Source organism: Notothenia rossii (genome assembly GCF_949606895.1).
Source record: "Notothenia rossii genome assembly, chromosome: 1".
Classification (NCBI taxonomy): Eukaryota; Metazoa; Chordata; class Actinopteri; order Perciformes; family Nototheniidae; genus Notothenia; species Notothenia rossii.
In genome coordinates this window covers 57,579,997-57,599,450 of record NC_136912.1, presented here as the reverse complement: position 1 = coordinate 57,599,450, position 19,454 = coordinate 57,579,997, and the positions used below count along the sequence as shown (strand labels likewise).

Genomic DNA, 19,454 nt, shown 5'->3' with positions numbered 1-19,454 from the left:
TGAGGCAATCATCCACATAGAAATTGGATTTGATTGTTTCTGCCACTTCGCCATCAAATTTGCCACAGTTGTCCTCAGCTGTTCTTCGCAATGCAAAGTTTGCGCAACTTGGAGAGGAAACAGCTCCGAAGAGATGGACCCTCATCCGGTATTCCTCCAGATTTGTGCTGGCTTCCCCTTCAGGCCACCACAGGAATCTCAGCGAGTTTATGTTCTCGTTTAAACGCACTTGGTGAAACATCTCGTCAATATCTGCCATAATGGCGATGGGCTGAGTAGAACACCAATCAATGAGTTTGCCAAGTCAGGGCCCTGAAGGAGTACACTGTTGAGGGATTTGCCCTTATAGGATGATGCACAATCAAAAACCACACGGATCGTTTTTTTACGTTTATGATAGACACCATGATGGGGTACATACCACACTTTGCCGTTTTCCACATGTAGATCATCCGATGGTACTTTCTCTGCATATCCTTTTTTGATAATGTCACTCATAAAGCCTTTATACTCGGCTGCATACGTCTGATCCTTCTGGAATTTCCTTTTTAGTGACATCGCTCGTTGCTCTGCCATTTGACGGTTGTTTGGCATGATAACGTTTGGATTATCTAGAGCAGGGGTGTCCACACTTTTTTGGCTGGTGAGCTACTTTTGAAATGACCAGCTAACCGAGGTCTACCAACCAAAAATAAAATCCCAAATTGCAAGGGTTGCTGAATAACACGTTTCATTTTTACATGGGATAACTACAATAGGGCTGCAACAAACGACTAATTTGATTATCGATTAATCTATAGATTAATGAAACGATTAATCGACTATTCGGACTACTACTGTGTGCCTTGCGCAATTTCTCAAACGCTCTTATTTAGCCATCAACTTTTAGATTTAGTTTGAGGTTGTTTTAGGCATGTGGAAACTAACAATGAAGACAATAAAGATGAATACTTGATTCAAAAATACATATATTATTAAATTAACTTAACAAATTGTGAACAAAATTAACGTTGTTTTTTATTTGAATTAAATAAATAATATTTCACATCAAAAGAAACAACAATGTTTTAACAAATCTTATTAAATAATCTGATGACAGAACTGGAAACAGAATAGCTGAAACTTTAACAAAATAAATAACTCAGTTACCTCTAATCATTAACCCATGTTTGTATAATGTAGTTAACTCCGTGTGTTGCTGCTAGCATACATAACACCTGACGTGGAAACGTTACTCGTGGATGGGGCTACAGAGCTACTCGAAAGACAGTCGAACCCGGTGCATTCCTCCGTCTGAATGTGGTGCACTTTTGCTAAATGTTTAGACAAATTGCTCGTGTTACCGCCCTTACATGCTAAACACTTTTGGTGACGAGCATTGTCAAGACGGGTAACATGTAACCACACCTTGGAGCGCTTCTCTCCACCATCTCCTCCGTGTGTTGCTGCATGTAGCAGATGCGTGTGTGTAAACTGCCCCGCCCCCTTGCAAACAGACGGGGGAGAGAGAGATCTCTTCTGGATTGGAAAGATAGAAAATACACCGACCATAGACGCATTTGTTTGTCTTTTTGGATGTTAGAAACGAGTTGGCGACACTAAGACTAAGAGATAATGTTTGTGTAGCAATAATACATGACCTTTCTCTTTCTCAACTCGCTACTCGGAGGGAAGTCGCTGTCATATGCCTTGTGAACACTCCGATAATGCCTCTCCACGTTACCTTTCTTTGGCAGAGCGACGCTTGCTTTACAAATAAGGCAAATAACCTTTGAATGTGACATCACAAAAAAAGATTCTCCCTCCCATTCTGTGTGGAAGTGGTTTGTCTTTAGCTTTTTGCTCGTTCCCGCACTCATTTTGTTGTTTGTCTCTCCCGGCACTTTACTGATTTTGTATCGCTTTGCATTCTGGGTTAACAGACTGGAAAGCAATAGGTCGCTTTTTCTGTCAATCAAGTCAACTCCTGAATTAAGTGGCAGGGAGGCCAAGGGAGGAGGGATCAAAACCTGTTTTGTCTATTTTAACGGAGCTGGATTTTTTTAAATTTATGAATGACTCGCGATCTACCAGCATTGCCCCCGCGGTCGACCGGTCGACGTACTGGGCACCTCTGATCTAGAGGAAGAGGTAAATTGTAGTGGCCATCTTTAAGATAAACCAAGCTTGATACAATCTGCATGAACTTTCGGTCATCAGCTGACATTTTTCTTTCCTCTTCATACTCTTTCTCTGGAAAGTCATTAATATATTGTCTTTCACTAAGCTTCTCAAGGTGAACAATTGTTCTCAATCCTGTTCACTAATGCTACGGGGGTTTCATCATCCAGATCTGTGGAAGCATTAAGTGGACCATTAACAACCCATCCTAACAGTGTTTTCACTGCATAGGGGCCATTTCCTTGGCTATTTATAACTCTCCATGGTTCCATAGCCTTTGGAGTATTTACTCCAATAAGAAGTCCCACTTCAGCATCTATTTATTTTATTTGGATTTCCTGCAGATAAGGCCATTTCTTGAGTTCCGCCTGGGTAAGAATGTTTCTTTTGGTAACAGGGATTTTGTTCTCAGTGTAAACCTTGGGCAAGTTTATACGTATATGTGCCATCTTCCATATTGCCCACTTCTAGACCCGTTACCTCAAAACTCCTGACTGTTTTCTCTGTTCCCATCGTTTGAAGAAGGTCTTCAGTTCACCGTCCTCTAGCACCAAGCTGCCTCATGAGCCCCTCTGTGCAAAATGTGTCGGTACTACCAGGGTCCAGGAATGTATAGGTTACTTTTATTTCCATGGCAGAGTTTCACCTTCACTGGCACTATGGCAAGTATGCTGTCTTTACCAGCCCCGATTCCTTCACCTTCTCCTACTGAAACAAGAGCACTGCTGATGGATGTCTCATCAGGCCTTGCTCCTCCACTCTTCTGCTCTGCCTTATCATGTTTAAAGTTCTCAGTTTCAGGCTTTGAAGATCTTTTAATGTGCAGATAGTTGGATGTTTAGCATGACAGATTTGACAGGTCATTCTCCTGTTACAGTTCCTGCTCAAGTGCCACACCTTCAGGCAGCCAAAGCTTAGTCCCTTCTCTTTCAAAAACTCAATTTTAGCTTCATGATATATTGAATGTATGTTATGGCATTCAGCTAAAGGATGCATGCTGGTACAAAAGGTACATGAGGTGTCATTGTTAGTGGAGAAAATGTAACTTTTAACAGGATAATTGTCTTCTTTGGGTTTCTCTGCATGGCTATCTGACACTATAGCCACTGTGGTAACAAAACTGCTTCCCTTGCACTTATTTTGACTTAAATCAGCAGGAGTTGTAATGAAAGTCTTTGTACTGTTAAGTTGATGATCGTGAATGTCGCCAAAGAGAGAAAATCAATTGCTTTCAGAAAGTGGAGAGCCTTTGATTGACAGCTGGGAGCGACCAGAGCCGAGCCGCTGACCAGCAAATCCTCCAGAGCTGAAAACATAGAATAGGGCAGTATGTGTGAACACTACTATTAAAATATTTGTATTCAATCAGTTTTACATTTAAATGTAATGTACTTGTTTTAAACCAGGGCAATAGATGTTAAGATGAATTAAAACAAATAAGAATGATTCATTTACACAATAAAATCTATAAAATACGAGAGATTAAAACATTTCATTGGGGTCAGAATAATTATTTACAGTGAGTTAGCAGACAGAATCTCTGAGACTGTATTTAAGCACAGCAGCTCTTTGAGATAAGTGCTCAGATTAGCATGCTCACAATGCAAATTCTAGCTTGTTTAGCAGGTTTATTATTCACCATCTTAATTTAGCATTTTAACGTGAACATGTGCTCACTAAACACAAATGAGTGTTCTTATCTATTTGGTATGTTTAAGTTTATAAACTACCTCAACTTCTGGATGAAAGATCAAAATTGCAACCTGGGAATAATTGATGTCTGTTCCAAATTTAAAATAGTTGTTGAGAAATGTCGATAAAAACGTAAAACTTAACACAACTTCATATAATGTATATGGCATCTTTCATACTTGCATATAAAAAAAGAGACAAAGGAATCCAAACTAAAATGGACAACAATAGTCATTGTGAATGTAAAAAAAAACTAACAGATCAATGAAAATGTTAAAAAGAGCAATTAAAATACAGCATGATTATTTGGAGATTTTCTGTCGATTTGGCCAAAAATGTAAAATACTGCAATGTTGAATATTTTACTACAAATTAGAGGAACTAAAAGACAATGGATTACAAGTGCTTCAAGTTCAAACAAGAAGGCTATAACATTTGTTTTAATTATTCACAGATGTAAAGTATTTAATATTATTTAAAAATTATATATGGAGATTTTTAATTCTAATATCGAGAGCAAAATTGTTCTACAGTTTAGGGGCATTAAAAAACAGACTCATCACCCTCAATAAGTGAGGCACATATTAAATATTTAAAAGTGAAGTGTTGGAAGTGTTCTGGCTGAAACAGTCAACCACATGGTGGATAGAGGAAACATCAGAGGCTCATGAGAGTCAGTTAGATTGTTGTCTTGCTACCGTGAATATTTGCTTGAAATATGGTATTAAGATGTTTCACAATTCAAAACTTTGACCTTCTTGACCCAAAAAAATATCAATTTAGTCATAAGAATGTATCGTCTGGGGACCATGGATGTCTGACAAATGTAATAGTAATCCATTCAATAATCATCCAAAGTCTGGACTAAACTGGTGAACTTATTGTCTTCCATCCATCCATCCAGCTTTCCTAGTTACGGTATAATAAAGCAGCAAAAACTGAAAAATAACGGCCTCTCTTATAAGCCACTTTCGAGGCTTTCTTACTTTTGTGACTGTATCATTAATCTTATCTAAAATACAAGTAAAGCCTGGTATTAATATGTCTTTCCTCTTGAGAAGAAGGCCCAGAACAGAGGAAGAATTTCAGCAATGCACAATAAATAGCTGAAAAAATTAGGCTCATGGGAAATAGAGGAACGACCCTAGATTTTCCCTCCTCAGTGACATCTTGAATAGTTTGGGAGTTATGTGCAAAAGTTGTGGAAGATAATGTCTGTTGACGTAGACTTGTTGTCACATTTTTCATCCACTTTTATCCGCTCCCATTGCATTCTGATCACACCTCTTCAGGCAGATAACTATTTCCTCAGGATTAATGTCCCATTTTCTGCATCCTCCAACACATCACAGTTAATGACCTTGATTTAAATCACTAGAAGGTATGTAGGAACTCATACTTCCCAACAGGAAATAGATCAGCCTTTAGGTGTTGTTTTTGTCTGGTCCTGTGCAACTTTTGGCCTGCAGCTATCAATTAGATAGGCCATCACCTCAACCCTGCTTTGATTGATTCAATGCAGGTTGACCAAGCTGGGACACCTCGCTCATGCATTTTAAATGTGCATGTTTGTTTTTTTAAGTTGGAAACTTTTTGCTTTTGCATTTGCTGTTTGATATCAAAATCTGTCAACAGTTTGACACGCGGAATAATCGTGTAGGTTATGTCGCTTTTCAAAGCTGAAAGATAGGATAAGCTCAGAGGATGAATTAGTTATACTTTAAAGCATGCTGTGTGTTTTCAAAAAGTCTTATAATTCTCAACATTTAGGCTAAGCTGATGACAACATAAAAAGAAAAAGTCAAGCAGAGGCAAAGTAAACTGTGTATTGGCCTGTAAATGATTTTAGGCTCACAGCGCACATACACTTACAGCGCACACACACCTCCATCACGAAATGCAGCAACACACTTTGCCCGTCTTTCTCCATGTCTTCATTTCACAAAGCTATTTTTCAACACCACAAAGTTTCCACTAGATGACTCTTTGCAGTTATTTTAAAGGTCCCATGTTTTGGCCATTTCTACTGATCATAATTCCATTGTTGAGGTCTACTAGAATAGATTTGCATTATTCAATGTTCCAAAATCACATTGGTTTCTCATACAGCATCTCTGTATAGTATGTGTATTCACTCTCTGTCCTACAGGCCTTGTTGGAGCTCCTTGCTGCGCGGGGTCTGCGTGCCATGTTAGCGGGACATTGCGGAGCTCAGCCTGATCTCCGCAATGTCCCGCTAACATGGCACTTAGTCTATATCCAGCATCCAGGGAAACACAGCGGGAAATTCAACTCATACTGTCCGCTCCGGGGGCCTCGCGGGGCGGACTCCTGAACTGCTCGGGAGTCCACCCTGGCAGAGGGTGTGCCTATTTAGCGCTTTCACACCGGAGTACTTTTCCCCCGAAACTAGGCCGATAGGGGCGGGGGGGGGGAGATTTGGTTTCACACCAAAATGGATCTGGGCCTAGTCCCTAGTTTGCGTGAACCTTTTCACCCCCAGATCGTCCCTGCTAGAGAGTTAGTACTTTCCTGGGGAGGAAATGGTTCGTGGGTGTGTAGGCCACGCTAACAATTTCTGATTGGCTGGGCGAATTGCAAACCACTCCCCATAAAACTCTGAAAGTTTTGTGAAGCCGCCATTTTATTTGCTCGCATTAGCCCAGCGCACCAACGGAGAGAGACAGCATTCTTGGCATTCTTGGTTGCTCCGCATTTGTGTCATATCAGTTCGAGGGACTAAAGAGTTCGGGGGGAACAAATACCGGGGACAAGTACCGGCTAAGTACTTGGTGTGAACCAACGCGGTCCCAGGGCCGGTTCGGAGCTTGAGCATGAAAAGCACAGTTTTTTCCTGTTCACACCGCAGCGGAGCCGCCTCTAAACTCCGTAATCTGGTTCATTTCAAGCACCAACATTTTTTCGGTCTAGAAGCAAGAACCGCATACGTCACGCTTACGTCGGAGGGGGGCGAGATTAACCTGAGCTAACAGTTAAAGGCGAGTACGTCAAATTAAAGTTGTAACAAGCAGTAGTGTTGAGCAAAGTGACTAGAACGCAACCACACACTTATAAAAGAAAAACACACTTTATAAAGTCAGGCAACACTAACCAGGCTTCTTGTGATTCTGTTTATTCGAACCTTACTTTGACCATCCGCTCGCTGTTATTGATGTCATTGTGGAGGGCAGGCAGACGTTTTGTTTTGTATTATAGCAGCTATCGGATGGAATCAATAATGCACAGGTTGTCATGCCCGACTATCACAAGTAGAATCATAATGAAAAATACGCCGGTAAAATGTGCTTGTAGAAAACGGCTTATGCCACAATAGGATAGCAACAACAAGTAGTCAAGATAGTCAGCTTAGCTTTGGTTGCTATGCTATCATCAACCATTTTTTACCAGAGAAACTTTCATAACAGCGTTATGATGCCAAACTGGAGATGAGAACCCGCTATGCAAGCACTAAAACAAAGACAGTGGTGAACTGTAAAAAAAAAGGCTTTATTTTGTCCACGACAAAGGACGTGGAGCTGGGCTGGGCTGATCAGGAGGGGAGGCTGGATGTGGCAGGCAGAGAGGCTGGAGTATGTGGATCGGGAACAGGAAAAACAAGCAGGATTAGGAAATAATTTCCTTTCACAAGGAGCATCAAAAAGTCACAAGGAAAAAACACTAGTAGGCCTGGACGATAGTTTACCACTGAAGATTAAACGAAGAACTGGCGAAGTCTGAGGATGGGAACCAGGGTTTTAAGCAGGTGCAGGTGAGTAGTGGCAATCAGTGAGATGAGCAGCAGCTGAGGAGGTGAGTTGACGGGAATCGGAATGTAGGTAGCCACGCCCAGCCAGGGAGACAGACACACAGACAAAACAAACACAGACAGGGGGAAAAAGAAGGAGGAAGTACTGCATCTCCTCACAGTACCCCTCTTCAGGGAACAGGGCAGCTGGTACCCTAAAGAGGCCTCAAACGGGGAGAGACCAGTAGCAGAACAGGTTAGGGCATTATGAGAGTACTCAACCCAGGGAAGATGGGTGCTCCAGGTAGAGGGGTTACTGTCAACGATGCAGCGGTTCGCTCAGTTTGACCGTTTGACTGGGGATGATATCCGGATGTTAGACTGACAGAAGCTCCCAGGGATTGACAGAACTCCTTCCACACTCGAGAGGTGAATTGAGGGCCGCGGTCAGATACTATGTCAGAAGGGATTCCATGTATCCGGAAAAAACATGTACAGAGAGGAGTTGGGAGGTCTCCAGGGCTGAAGGAAGCTTAGGAAGAGCTACAAAGTGGGCAGCCTTAGAGAACCTGTCAACAATGGTGAGAATTGTGGTGTTACCCTGGGAGGGAGGCAGGCCGGTAACAAAGTCCAAGGCGATGTGTGACCAGGGACGACTAGGAATGGGTAGAGGCTGGAGCAATCCTGCAGGTGTTTGGTGGGAGGACTTACTCCTAGCACACGTGGGACAGGAAGAAACAAACTCCTGAGTATCCTTTTTGACAGTTGGCCACCAGAAGTGTCTCTTAAGAAAGGAACGTCCGAGATGGATGGAGAACCGGGAACTGTTGACCCACTGTAGGACCTTGGAGCGAGCAGCATCGGGAACGAACTGACGGTTCGGAGGACCGTTACCCGGGTCTGGTTGCTCTCTCAACGCCTCCTGGATGGTGTTATCAATCTCCCAAGAGAGGGTGCCTACAACACAACTCTTGGGCAGGATTGAAACAGCAGAGGACTCGGGAGAGTCAGGCGAATACAGTCTGGATAGAGCATCGGGCCTTACATTCCGGGAACCTGGACGGTATGTGAGCCTAAAGTTGAAACGACTAACCTCCTAGTCTGTCGGGAGTTCAGCCGCTTCGCTGACTGGATGTAGGCGAGATTCTTGTGGTCTGTCCAGACCAAGAATGACTGCTTGCTGCCCTCGAGCCAGTGTCTCCACTCCTCTAACGCCAACTTGACTCCCAGAAGCTCCCTGTTTCCAACGTCATAATTGCACTCAGCAGGAGAGAGGCTGCGTGAAAAGAAAGCACAAGGATGGAAGATGTTATTAGAACCAGCTGTTTGCGACAAGACAGCTCCCACCCCAGTGTCTGACGCATCAACCTCCACAACAAACTGCTTCTCATGGTCGGGCTGAATGAGGATGGGAGCAGAGGTGAACCGCGATTTGAGTTTGCCAAAAGCCTCATTAGCCGCAGGGGTCCAGAAGAACTCAATGTTGACAGAGGTGATTCTTGAGAGGGGTGCAGCAACCTTACTGAAGTTCCTGATGAAGCGGCGGTAAAAGTTGGCGAAGCCCAGAAACCTCTGATGCTCCCTCCTCGTAATAGGGGTTGGCCACTCCACCACAGCCTCGATCTTTCCAGGATCTGCCTCCACTCTGCCTTGCCTGATGATATAGCCAAGGAAGCTGATCCGGTTCTGGTGGAACTCACACTTCTCAGCCTTGACATAGAGCTTGTTCTCCAGCAGTCTCTGAAGAACCAGGCGGACATGGTTCTCGTGTTCCTCCTGGTTCTTGGAGAAAATCAGGATGTCGTCTATGTAGACAAAGACAAAGCGGTTAAGGAAATCATGCAGGACATGGTTGACCAGAGCCTGAAATACTGCTGGAGCGTTAGTGAGACCAAAAGGCATGACTCAAAATGACCTAAGGGAGCGTTGAAAGCCGTCTTCCATTCATCCCCTTGACGGATACGGATCAGGTGATAGGCATTCCTAAGGTCAAGCTTGGCGAACAGGGTTGCCTCTTGGAGAGGTTCAAAAGCAGAGGTGAGAAGGGGTAATGGGTACTTGTTCTTAACAGTGATGTTGTTTAACCCACAAAAGTCAATGCAAGGTCGCAGAGACTTATCCTTCTTGCCAACGAAGAAGAACCCGGCACCCACAGGGGAGGAGGAAGGACGAATAATCCCAGCAGCCACTGAGTCATTGATATATAGCTCCATAGCCTCTTTCTCAGGACGGGAAAAGTTGTAGAGGTGGCTGGTGGGAAGAGGAGCCCCAGGAAACAGATCTATGGAGCAGTCGTAGGGCCAGTGATGAGGAAGGGAGAGAGCCCTCTCCTTGCTGAAGACCAATCTCAGGTCGTGGTAGGTCGTAGGGACTCCAGTTAAGTCTACAGAAGTAGCAGAGCAGAAGGCAGGGTTTGGGGAGACAGAGACAGGAGGCACGGCAGATAACAGGCAGTTAGCGAGACAGTCCTGATCCCATTCAATGATTTTTCCCTTAGCCCAATCAATGTGTGTGTTGTGGGAGCGAAGCCACGGATAACCCAATACCAGAGGTGTAGAAGGTGCAGAGATTACCTTTAACTGGATAAGCTCTCTGTGGTTGCCGAAGGTGATCAATGTCAAAGGAGCTGACTATGCTGTTACTGAGGAAATTGTTTGCCCATTAAGTGCATAGGCTGTTAGAGGTTCATCTAAAGGCTCCAGACAGAGTCCCAGCTGTTCAGCTAGCTCACGGTCCAAACAACTATCCTCAGCACCAGAATCAATGAAGGCTTGGAGAGGCAAAGTCATAGTGTTAACACAGATATTGGCGGGTATTAGAAAACGACTCAAGGAAGGGGGTAAAGATGATGGCTGTGGACTCGTCAGGACCCCCAATCTCACTGACGAGCTCCCACGTTTGGGCATACTGGACAGTTAGCAATGACATGCCCGGCGTTGCCACAATACATGCATTGGCCAGCACACATCCGGCGCTGACGCTCCTCTGGAGAGAGTCTAGCACGCCCCAGCTGCATAGCCTCCTTGTGAGAAGAGGTGCGCACGCTGGGCGGCGAGAAAACGGAGGGAGACTTAAACACTGAGGGGACAGGGTAGGTGGAACAACTGAAAAAGAAGGAGGAAGTACTGCAGATCCTCACACAAACAGCGTCAATTCATACTGAAACACATTCACTTATGGGGAATTGGGGATATATATCAGCTGCTTGTGTGACAGTCAGACAGTGAATACTTTACAGCGGCCGCTGCTGTGAGCTAACCCGGAGCTTCCGGAGAATAAACTCCGAAAACACGAAAGAAATGGGGAAATCGTGTTGGTGAACACGGATCAATAGATTAATTTTGTGACTATAACACAAAATGCTGGGAGACTGGGTTGGACTGACAGCAACACACTCTCACTCCATAATCGTCCAGGAGCGACGTTTGGTTAGGGTCCCGTGGCGTGCAGTTGTGACGCTCCTAGGCTCCTTCAGCTTCATAAAGGGACGCAAATAGCTTTCAACTGATTGCAATGTATTCCCATCTGTGGCGGGATTTGACGCTCATGGAAGCACGGCATTCGTTTGTGTCGTCTGCCCTTAAAGGCAATGTGAGCGTCCATTCCCATTGGATAACGGAGAATTGTACACCCGGAAGTAAGTATTCCCCTTACTGTCGATTGATTTTACAGTGATATCTGCACTACTCATCGACTAACAAACACCAGATTATCCTTGTTAATTACACAACATTGATTGGTTTAAATTGTGTGCCATGCTTTTGTATTTTTCCCCTTTGATTCGGAGAAACAAATATTTTTTCGGAGTAAAGGATGGCAGAAGACACTACACTACCCAGAATCCACGGCTATCGTTTAGGACTACACCATGTGCTCTGTCTGACAAACCCCTTAATTAGTTCTCAAGCTCTGTGATTGGTTGACCTCTAACTGCATTCCATATGAAAAAAAACGTTTCGTAAAAGATAAAATCATACTTTATTCAGCCGTGCTTGCTTTACTCTTTGAAAGTCATCACATGAATGCATTGTAATAAATGGTTCGGCTGCATTAAATATATTACACATCTGTCGTAGTTCTTTATTTTTATTTATCTACAGAGATTGGGCTCAGAATAGACCGGAAACTATTCTTTTACCGTTCAGTTTGAATTTCACAAAAAAGTTAGTAGTAATATTTTGTTTTGATATTATTGTTTTTTATTAACTACTAGACCGCTGGGTCATGTTAAGACCATCTTTTCTGTGTTGCTGAGGGTTTTTTCCATCGCTTTTGTGTTACAAATATCAAAACAATAACTAAATATATCCGTCATAAACTAAACCAGAAAAAGCAGTATATTTTATTTTGTTAACACTGTAAACTTGACAGCTTTTTCACCCAAACCACCTACTGGTTAAAGCACGTTATTACACGTTTAGAGTAATGCAATGCAGGTAGACTGTGTTGCTTTTTAATGACTGTTTAAAATGCCTTTTTCTCAATGTCTTTTATTATTATTAACTACTTGTTACTTGTTGCTAGGGACGCTGCTATCGATATTATTTCTGTTATGTTGTTTAACTGTTTAATGGTGTTATCTTTATTGCTACACCCTTCCCCGTCAATGTATAGTGTTGGTCCACAGCGCAAACGTATTAGTTTAACAAAATCTGCATCTAAAATTGTGGCATAGATAGCCTACGTTATTTCCCCCTGTGCAATTCTTCATTTACTCAAAAATAACACATAATTATCCTTGTGTTTATTTATTTGTTTGATTAATAAACACAAGTTGGAGTCCGTCAGGACCGAGGGTCGGAGCAGCCCATTTGCTTTAGAGAATATTACACCCGGAAGTAAGTATTCTCTCCGCTTCGCTTGACAAACCCCGTGATAGTCCTCAAGCTCTGTGATTGGAGAGTGTGCTCCGAGGGTTACGCCGAGCGTCGAACAGCACTTGAAATGGGATGGAACCACGGCAGACTGTCCAAAACTGGATTTGAACGGGTCCACCCCGTCCCCCCCTCCCCCACCCCGTCCCCAGAACTACACATGCTGGCTATTGTGTTTTGCAACATGTTCTCTATCTATGGCACGTCTCTACTGGGAGTTGTAGTTTTAAAAGACGTTTTCGTATTTCCCATCATAACAAGTTGCCAGTATTAAACTGTGTACATCCCTGGAGGTTTAGGGGATAGGAAACACTCACATTTAAAACATATAATTAATAAATGGGTGAAAATTGCTTGTGCCCATAATGGGCAGCATTAATTTATACCCACTTGCCAGCTAAGGTCAGAAGAGCTTTATTTAACAGCTTATGTCTGTGACCCCTCCTGTTGTTAATTGATAACATTACATTACATTAATTGTTAAGCCTGAAACATGCACTTGTCAAGGTTCAGAGGCAAATTTTGCAAATATGGCAGTAGCCATCGATCATCTTAAGATAAGATATACTTTATTGATCCCAAATTGGAAACATTTGCGTTACATCAGCCTGTGTAACAGTTGTAAATATGCAGTGGTGTTTATTTGTAAATCATTTAGTATGATCACACAAATGTTGTGTTTTATATTTAATAATTCTGTGTTCTTTATTTATTGATTGTTCAATACCTGACAAGGCCGGAGATGAAATATCTACATACATCCTATAAGACTATAATTATTGTATAATATCAGTTAAAATAAGTGCTTCAACATAGTTAACATTGCTGGAGGTATGCACAAATATTGATAGATGTCTTGTAATGCACTATTGAGGAACCCGCGACCCAAGTTTTTCATTCATTGCATAACTACACCGTTTGTGAATATGATATGTCAATAAACCTTAGAAAATCTTGAAATCTTGAAAAGGATGTGCAAAATAGTCATTATATACAGTCTTTAATTAACTATTAGTAGAGAATAATGAGTAATGAATATACTTTATAGGGATCCTATTAATATCTAATAATAAAAATAATGAAATTCAATAACATGCTTTAACCACCAGGTGTCCCTTTCTATCAGCTGTGCGCCTTTATGGTGTAAATACAGCATATCTACCAATTGGATCAAATATAAAAGTCAGCCGAATTAGTGTTGATCCTGCAAGGAGACGTATTGTGTGAAAAGAAATGTAAGATGTTGTTTAATTGCTGATATATTTATTATCCACGTCGCGTTTTCAGTGTTGGCGGCAGTTCCTCATGTTTGTCTAGAAGTTTTCTAATCAGGGCTCTATAAATAGAGAACTACGGCAGATATGTAATATTTAATGCAACCGAACCGTGTATTACAATTCCGTTATGTGATGACTTTCAAAAAGAAAAGCAAGCACACTCGTAATAAGGTATTATTTTATTTTTTTTAAATGTTTTCGGTCTGTTTCCGGTATTTGTTAATGATGATGTGATGTGAGATGTGAGACTGGAATTGCACAGGGGAAAATAACGTATCTTTAGATGCGGATTTTGTTAAACTAATGCGTTTGCGCTGTGGACCAACACTATACATTGAAGGGGAAGGGGGTAGCAATAAAGATAACACCATTAAATAGACCCTCCAGAAAAAAGCGATTTTGCGATCGCAGAATTTAACGCATAATCAGCAAAATGGCGCAGATTTTTAAAAGGCCGCATATTTATCAAAAGGCCGCATAATCGGCGCATTTCTCCACACAAAAAAAAGTTAACTCGTCTTGACGTGACGTCATCAGCTCGCGCATCACAGAATGTCAACAACACTGTATAGTGAACGTGTGGAGCTCACACGAGAGAGAAAACACCAAGAGGAAAAAATCTAATCCATCTCATTTACCGACGAACATTTCTACTAAAGACCGGGCAAAAAGTGGGGGGAAACAATTCTGCACCCCGTGCAACTGTGTGTTGGAGCAGGAGAGAAAATCGACGGTGACGACCCACTTTGATTCATTCAAACATTCGAAAATGCTTTCTGCTGCTGCGGACAAGAAAGCCAAACGACGCACGTTCACCGAGGCATCAACCTCCAAAACCCTTTCGAGGGCTACAAGAAACGAAGTGAGTAGCCTACAAGATTGAAGCTGGTCAGATAACGAACGAGTAAATGAAAACAGAATGAGGCGGAGAAGTGTGTGTGTGTGTGTGTGTGTGTGTGTGTGTGTGTGTGTGTGTGTGGGGTGTGTGTGTGTGTGTGTGTGAGATTAAAATATCCCCATTGCTTTTACAATAAATAAACATTGTATGTGTTTAATTGAATAGTAAAGGGGTTTAACGTTAGTGGCAGGTTGTGTGTGAGAGAGAATAAATAAGACAGCCCAATATTTAAAAAAATTGTTATTCTTTTTCCCCCCATATTTAGCATATTTCACAACTTTCCGCATATTTCGCAACTTCCCGCAATTTCACCGCATAAAATCACATAAAAACCCTTCATGTTTAATTGCATAATCAAGGATTTTAGCCCGCATAATCAAGGAATTTAGCCCGCATAATCAAGGATTTTTGCCCGCATTTTTCTGGAGGGTCTAATTAAACAGTCACACAACATAACAGAAATAATATTGATAGCAGCGTCCCTAGCAACCACCTTGGTAACAATGAAAACGTTCTATGGACGCAATTTCCTGAAGTAATCTTCGTAATAACTAGCAAACTAAAGATCATGTACATCCACTGCACACATAATCTGAAATAACAACTCATATTTCTTGCATCAAATGACATCATAATGCATTTTAATGGCCAAACTAACTTTAAAATAGGCATTTTCCACCGAGAATAAAACGAAGTGCGGCCATGTTTTTTTTTTTGCAGGGAGAAATTTGAAGATCACGTGACATAGACGCCAGCCATTGGAATGAATGGTGAGCAAAAACGGGGTTTGTCAAACAAAGCACATGGTGTAGTCCTAAACGATAGCTGGGGATTCTGGGTAGTGTAGTGTACAGTGTTCTGCCATCCTTTACTCCGAAAAAATATTTGTTTCTCCGAATCGAAAGGGAAAAATACAAAAGCATTGCACACAATTTAAACCAATCAATGTTGTGTAATTAACAAGGATAATCTGGTGTTTTTGAGTCGATGAGTAGTGCAGATATCACTGTCAAATCAATCGACAGTAAGGGGAATACTTACTTCCGGGTGTACAATTCTCCGTTATCCAATGGGAATGGACGCTCACACTGCCTTTAAGGGCAGCCGACACAAACGAATGCCGTGCTTCCATGAGCGTCAAATCCCGCCGCTGATGGGAATACATTGCAATCAGTTGAAAGCTATTTGCGTCCCTTTATGAGCTGAAGGAGCCTAGGAGCGTCACAACTGCACGTCACGGGACCCTGACCAAACGTTGCTCCTGGACGATTATGGAGTGAGAGTGTGTTGCTGACAGCGCTAGCATATTCACCAACTAGCTAGCATTTTAACGGTACCATCGCAGCAGTAGTTCACCTTTAATACTCACCACGACGCCTAGCTTCTAGCACCAGCTAACTTGATGACAATACACCAAAATACAAATGTAACTATTTAAAGTTTTTTATCAGTTACTTTGCCAGAAGTGTGTCACTTTTTATAATCCACATGAAGCACAGCCTTCCACCACACGTTAAAAAATGACTTTACTTTTGGCTGGTTGCTTCTTCCTCCGATTCCTTATCTTCTCCAAACAATGCTGTAAAAACCAGGTTCTTATGCCAGGAGTTGAGATTTCATTTGTATAATATCAAGACTGGTTTGTTAACTGCATGCCAAATGAATCAGAGTAAACAGGGCCAAATAGTGTTTTAAGTTACCATATGAGAACATGATATTACATAACATTTAAAAAGCTATTTTTATAATCGGAGTCCAGTGCAGAGTTCAAATCTGTCAGCATAGACGTGTCTTTCCAACACACTCTCACTCCATAAACGTCCAGGGGCGACGCTTGGTCAGGGTCCCGAGGCGTGCAGTTGGGACGCTGCTAGGCTCCTTCAGCTTCATAAAGGGACGCAAATAGCTTTCAACTGATTGCAATGTATTCCCATCTGCGGCGGGATTTGACGCTCATGGAAGCACGGCATTAATTTGTGTCGGCTGCCCTTAAAGGCAATGTGAGCGTCCATTCCAATTGGATAACAGGGAATTGTACACCAGGAAGTAAGTATTCTCCTTACTGTCAATTGATTTGACAGTGATATCTCCACTACTCATCAACTCAAAAACACCAGATTATCCTTGTTGATTAAACGACATTGATAGGTTTTGTGAACATTTTCTTGTTGCCCCAGCTGGTCGACACCTCTTTTAGCAGAAACAAAGGCTACATTAATGTATTAAATCGATGTTAATCCAGGTGGATGTGGAATTAACGGACGTGACGTTGTGTGATTGTGTTGCCAGGCAACAGCTTCGGTTCATGTTAATTTACAAACTCTTCAACTACAACCGTAGTTATATTTTTAAAAACATGTTAGAAGGCCTCACAAAATACTTTAATGTAAATTAAAATTGAAATGTGAAGGAATGTGTGTACAACAAAATACATCCTTACGAAATACGAAACCGGAAACAGGCGGAGGCAAGATCCTCAGCTTGATTTAGCCGCAAAGCACGCTGGGATTTGGTGTTTATAAAATGTGAAATCCGAAAACATATTTTAAAAATAAAATAATACATTATTCCGAGTGTGCTTGCTTTTCTCTTTGAAAGTCATCACATAACGTCATTGTAATACACGGTTCGGCTGCATTAAATATGAAATATCTGCCGTAGTTGTATATTTATAGAGCCCTGATGAGAAACATGAGGGCTTTTTAGAGACAAACAGGAGGAAATGCAGCCAAACTGAAAACGTGACGTGGATCCTAAATATATCAGCAGTTAAACAACATCTTACATTTCTTTTCACACAATACGCCTCCTTGCAGTATCAACAATAATTCGGCTGACTTTTATATTTGATCCAATTGGTAGATTGACTGTATTTACACCATAACGGTGCACAGCTGATAGAAACGGGCACCTAGTGGTTAAAGCGCGTTATTGCATTTTTATTATTTTTATTATTAGATATTAATAGAATCCCTATAATGTATATTCATTACTCGTTATTCTCTGCTAATAGTTAATTAAAGACTGTATATAATGACTATTTTGCACATCCCTTTCAAGATTTCAAGATGTTCTAAGGTTTATTGACATATACACATACACATATATACAACTACGGTATAGTTATGCAATGAATGAAAAACTTATGGTGTATTTGTATTTATTTATAGAAGGACCATGCATACAAAAACATTAATCTCAGCAAAGAGAAGAGATGCAATATGCCAGATTATAGCTAATAGCTCATTTCCATCTGTGGTCCTCAGGCAGGTTCATAACAATCAATAAACAAATAATGACATTGCATGATCTCTATCAGTCAAACAATTTTAAAACCTGATTTAAGTACAGCTCAATAAATTAATACATAGTACACTTGAAATACACTTACATGATCTGCTTAAACAAAGTGCTTAAACATAGCAATGTTAACTTTGTTTAAGCACTTATTTTAACTGATATTATACATGTATTATACTCTTATAAGATGTATGTAGATAGTATAAGAAATGTGCACAATATGACAGTTTAATGGTGGAGGTATACACACATATTGATACAGTAGACGTCTTGTAATGCACTGTTGAGGAACCTGCGACCCAAGTTTTTCATTAATTGCCTAACTACACAGTAGTTGTATATATGTGTATGTGTATATGTCAATAAACCTTAGAACATCTTGAAATCTTGAAACGGATGTGCAAAATAGTCATTATATACAGTCTTTAATTAACTATTAGCAGAGAATAACGAGTAATGAATATAATTTATAGGGATTCTATTAATATCTAATAATAAAAATAATAAAAATGCAATCACGCGCTTTAACCACTAGGTGCCCGTTTCTATCAGCTGTGCACCGTTATGGTGTAAATACAGTCAATCTACCAATTGGATCAAATATAAAAGTCAGCCGAATTATTGTTGATACTGCAAGGAGGCATATTGTGTGAAAAGAAATGTAAGATGTTGTTTAACTGCTGATGTATTTAGGATCCACGTCACGTTTTCAGTGTTGGCGGCATTTCCTCCTGTTTGTCTCTACAAAGCCCTCATGTTTCTCATCAGGGCTCTATAAAAATACAACTACGGCAGATATTTCATATTTAATGCAGCCTAACCGTGTATTACAATGCCGTTATGTGATGACTTTCAAAGAGAAAAGCAAGCACACTCGGAATAATGTATTATTTTATTTTTAAAATATGTTTTCGGATTTCAGGATTTTCGGATTTCAGCGTGCTTTGCGGCTAAATCGAGCTGAGGATCTTGCCTCCGCCTGTTTTCGGTTTCGTATTTCGTAAGGATGTGTTTTGTTGTACACACATTCCTTGACATTTCAATTTTAATTTACATTAAAGTATTTTGTGAGGCCTTCTAACATGTTTTTAAATATAACTACGGTTCTAGTTGAAGAGTTTGTAAATTAACATGAACCGAAGCTGTTGCCTGGCAACGCAATCACACAACGTCACGTCCGTTAATTCCACATCCACCTGGATTAACATCGATTTAATACATTAATGTAGCCTTTGTTTCAGCTAAAAGAGGTGTCGACCGACTGGGGCAACAAGAAAATGTTCACAAAACCTATCAATGTCGTTTAATCAACAAGGATAATCTGGTGTTTTTGAGTTGATGAGTAGTGGAGATATTACTGTCAAATCAATTGACAGTAAGGAGAATACTTACTTCCTGGTGTACAATTCTCTGTTATCCAATGGGAATGGATGCTCACATTGCCTTTAAGGGCAGCCGACACAAATTAATGCCGTGCTTCCATGAGCGTCAAATCCCGCCGCAGATGG

General features: G+C 41.2%; 2 protein-coding genes across 3 annotated transcripts in view; one reads left to right on the top strand and one right to left on the bottom strand.

Moving 5' to 3' along the window:
* LOC307021219 (uncharacterized protein) overlaps window positions 1–19,454 on the bottom strand; it is a 616,546-nt gene that overhangs the window by 273,081 nt on the left and 324,011 nt on the right. The gene's annotated exons all lie outside the window — the stretch shown is intronic.
* LOC307021236 (uncharacterized protein) overlaps window positions 1–19,454 on the top strand; it is a 146,535-nt gene that overhangs the window by 76,733 nt on the left and 50,348 nt on the right. The window lies entirely within an intron of this gene.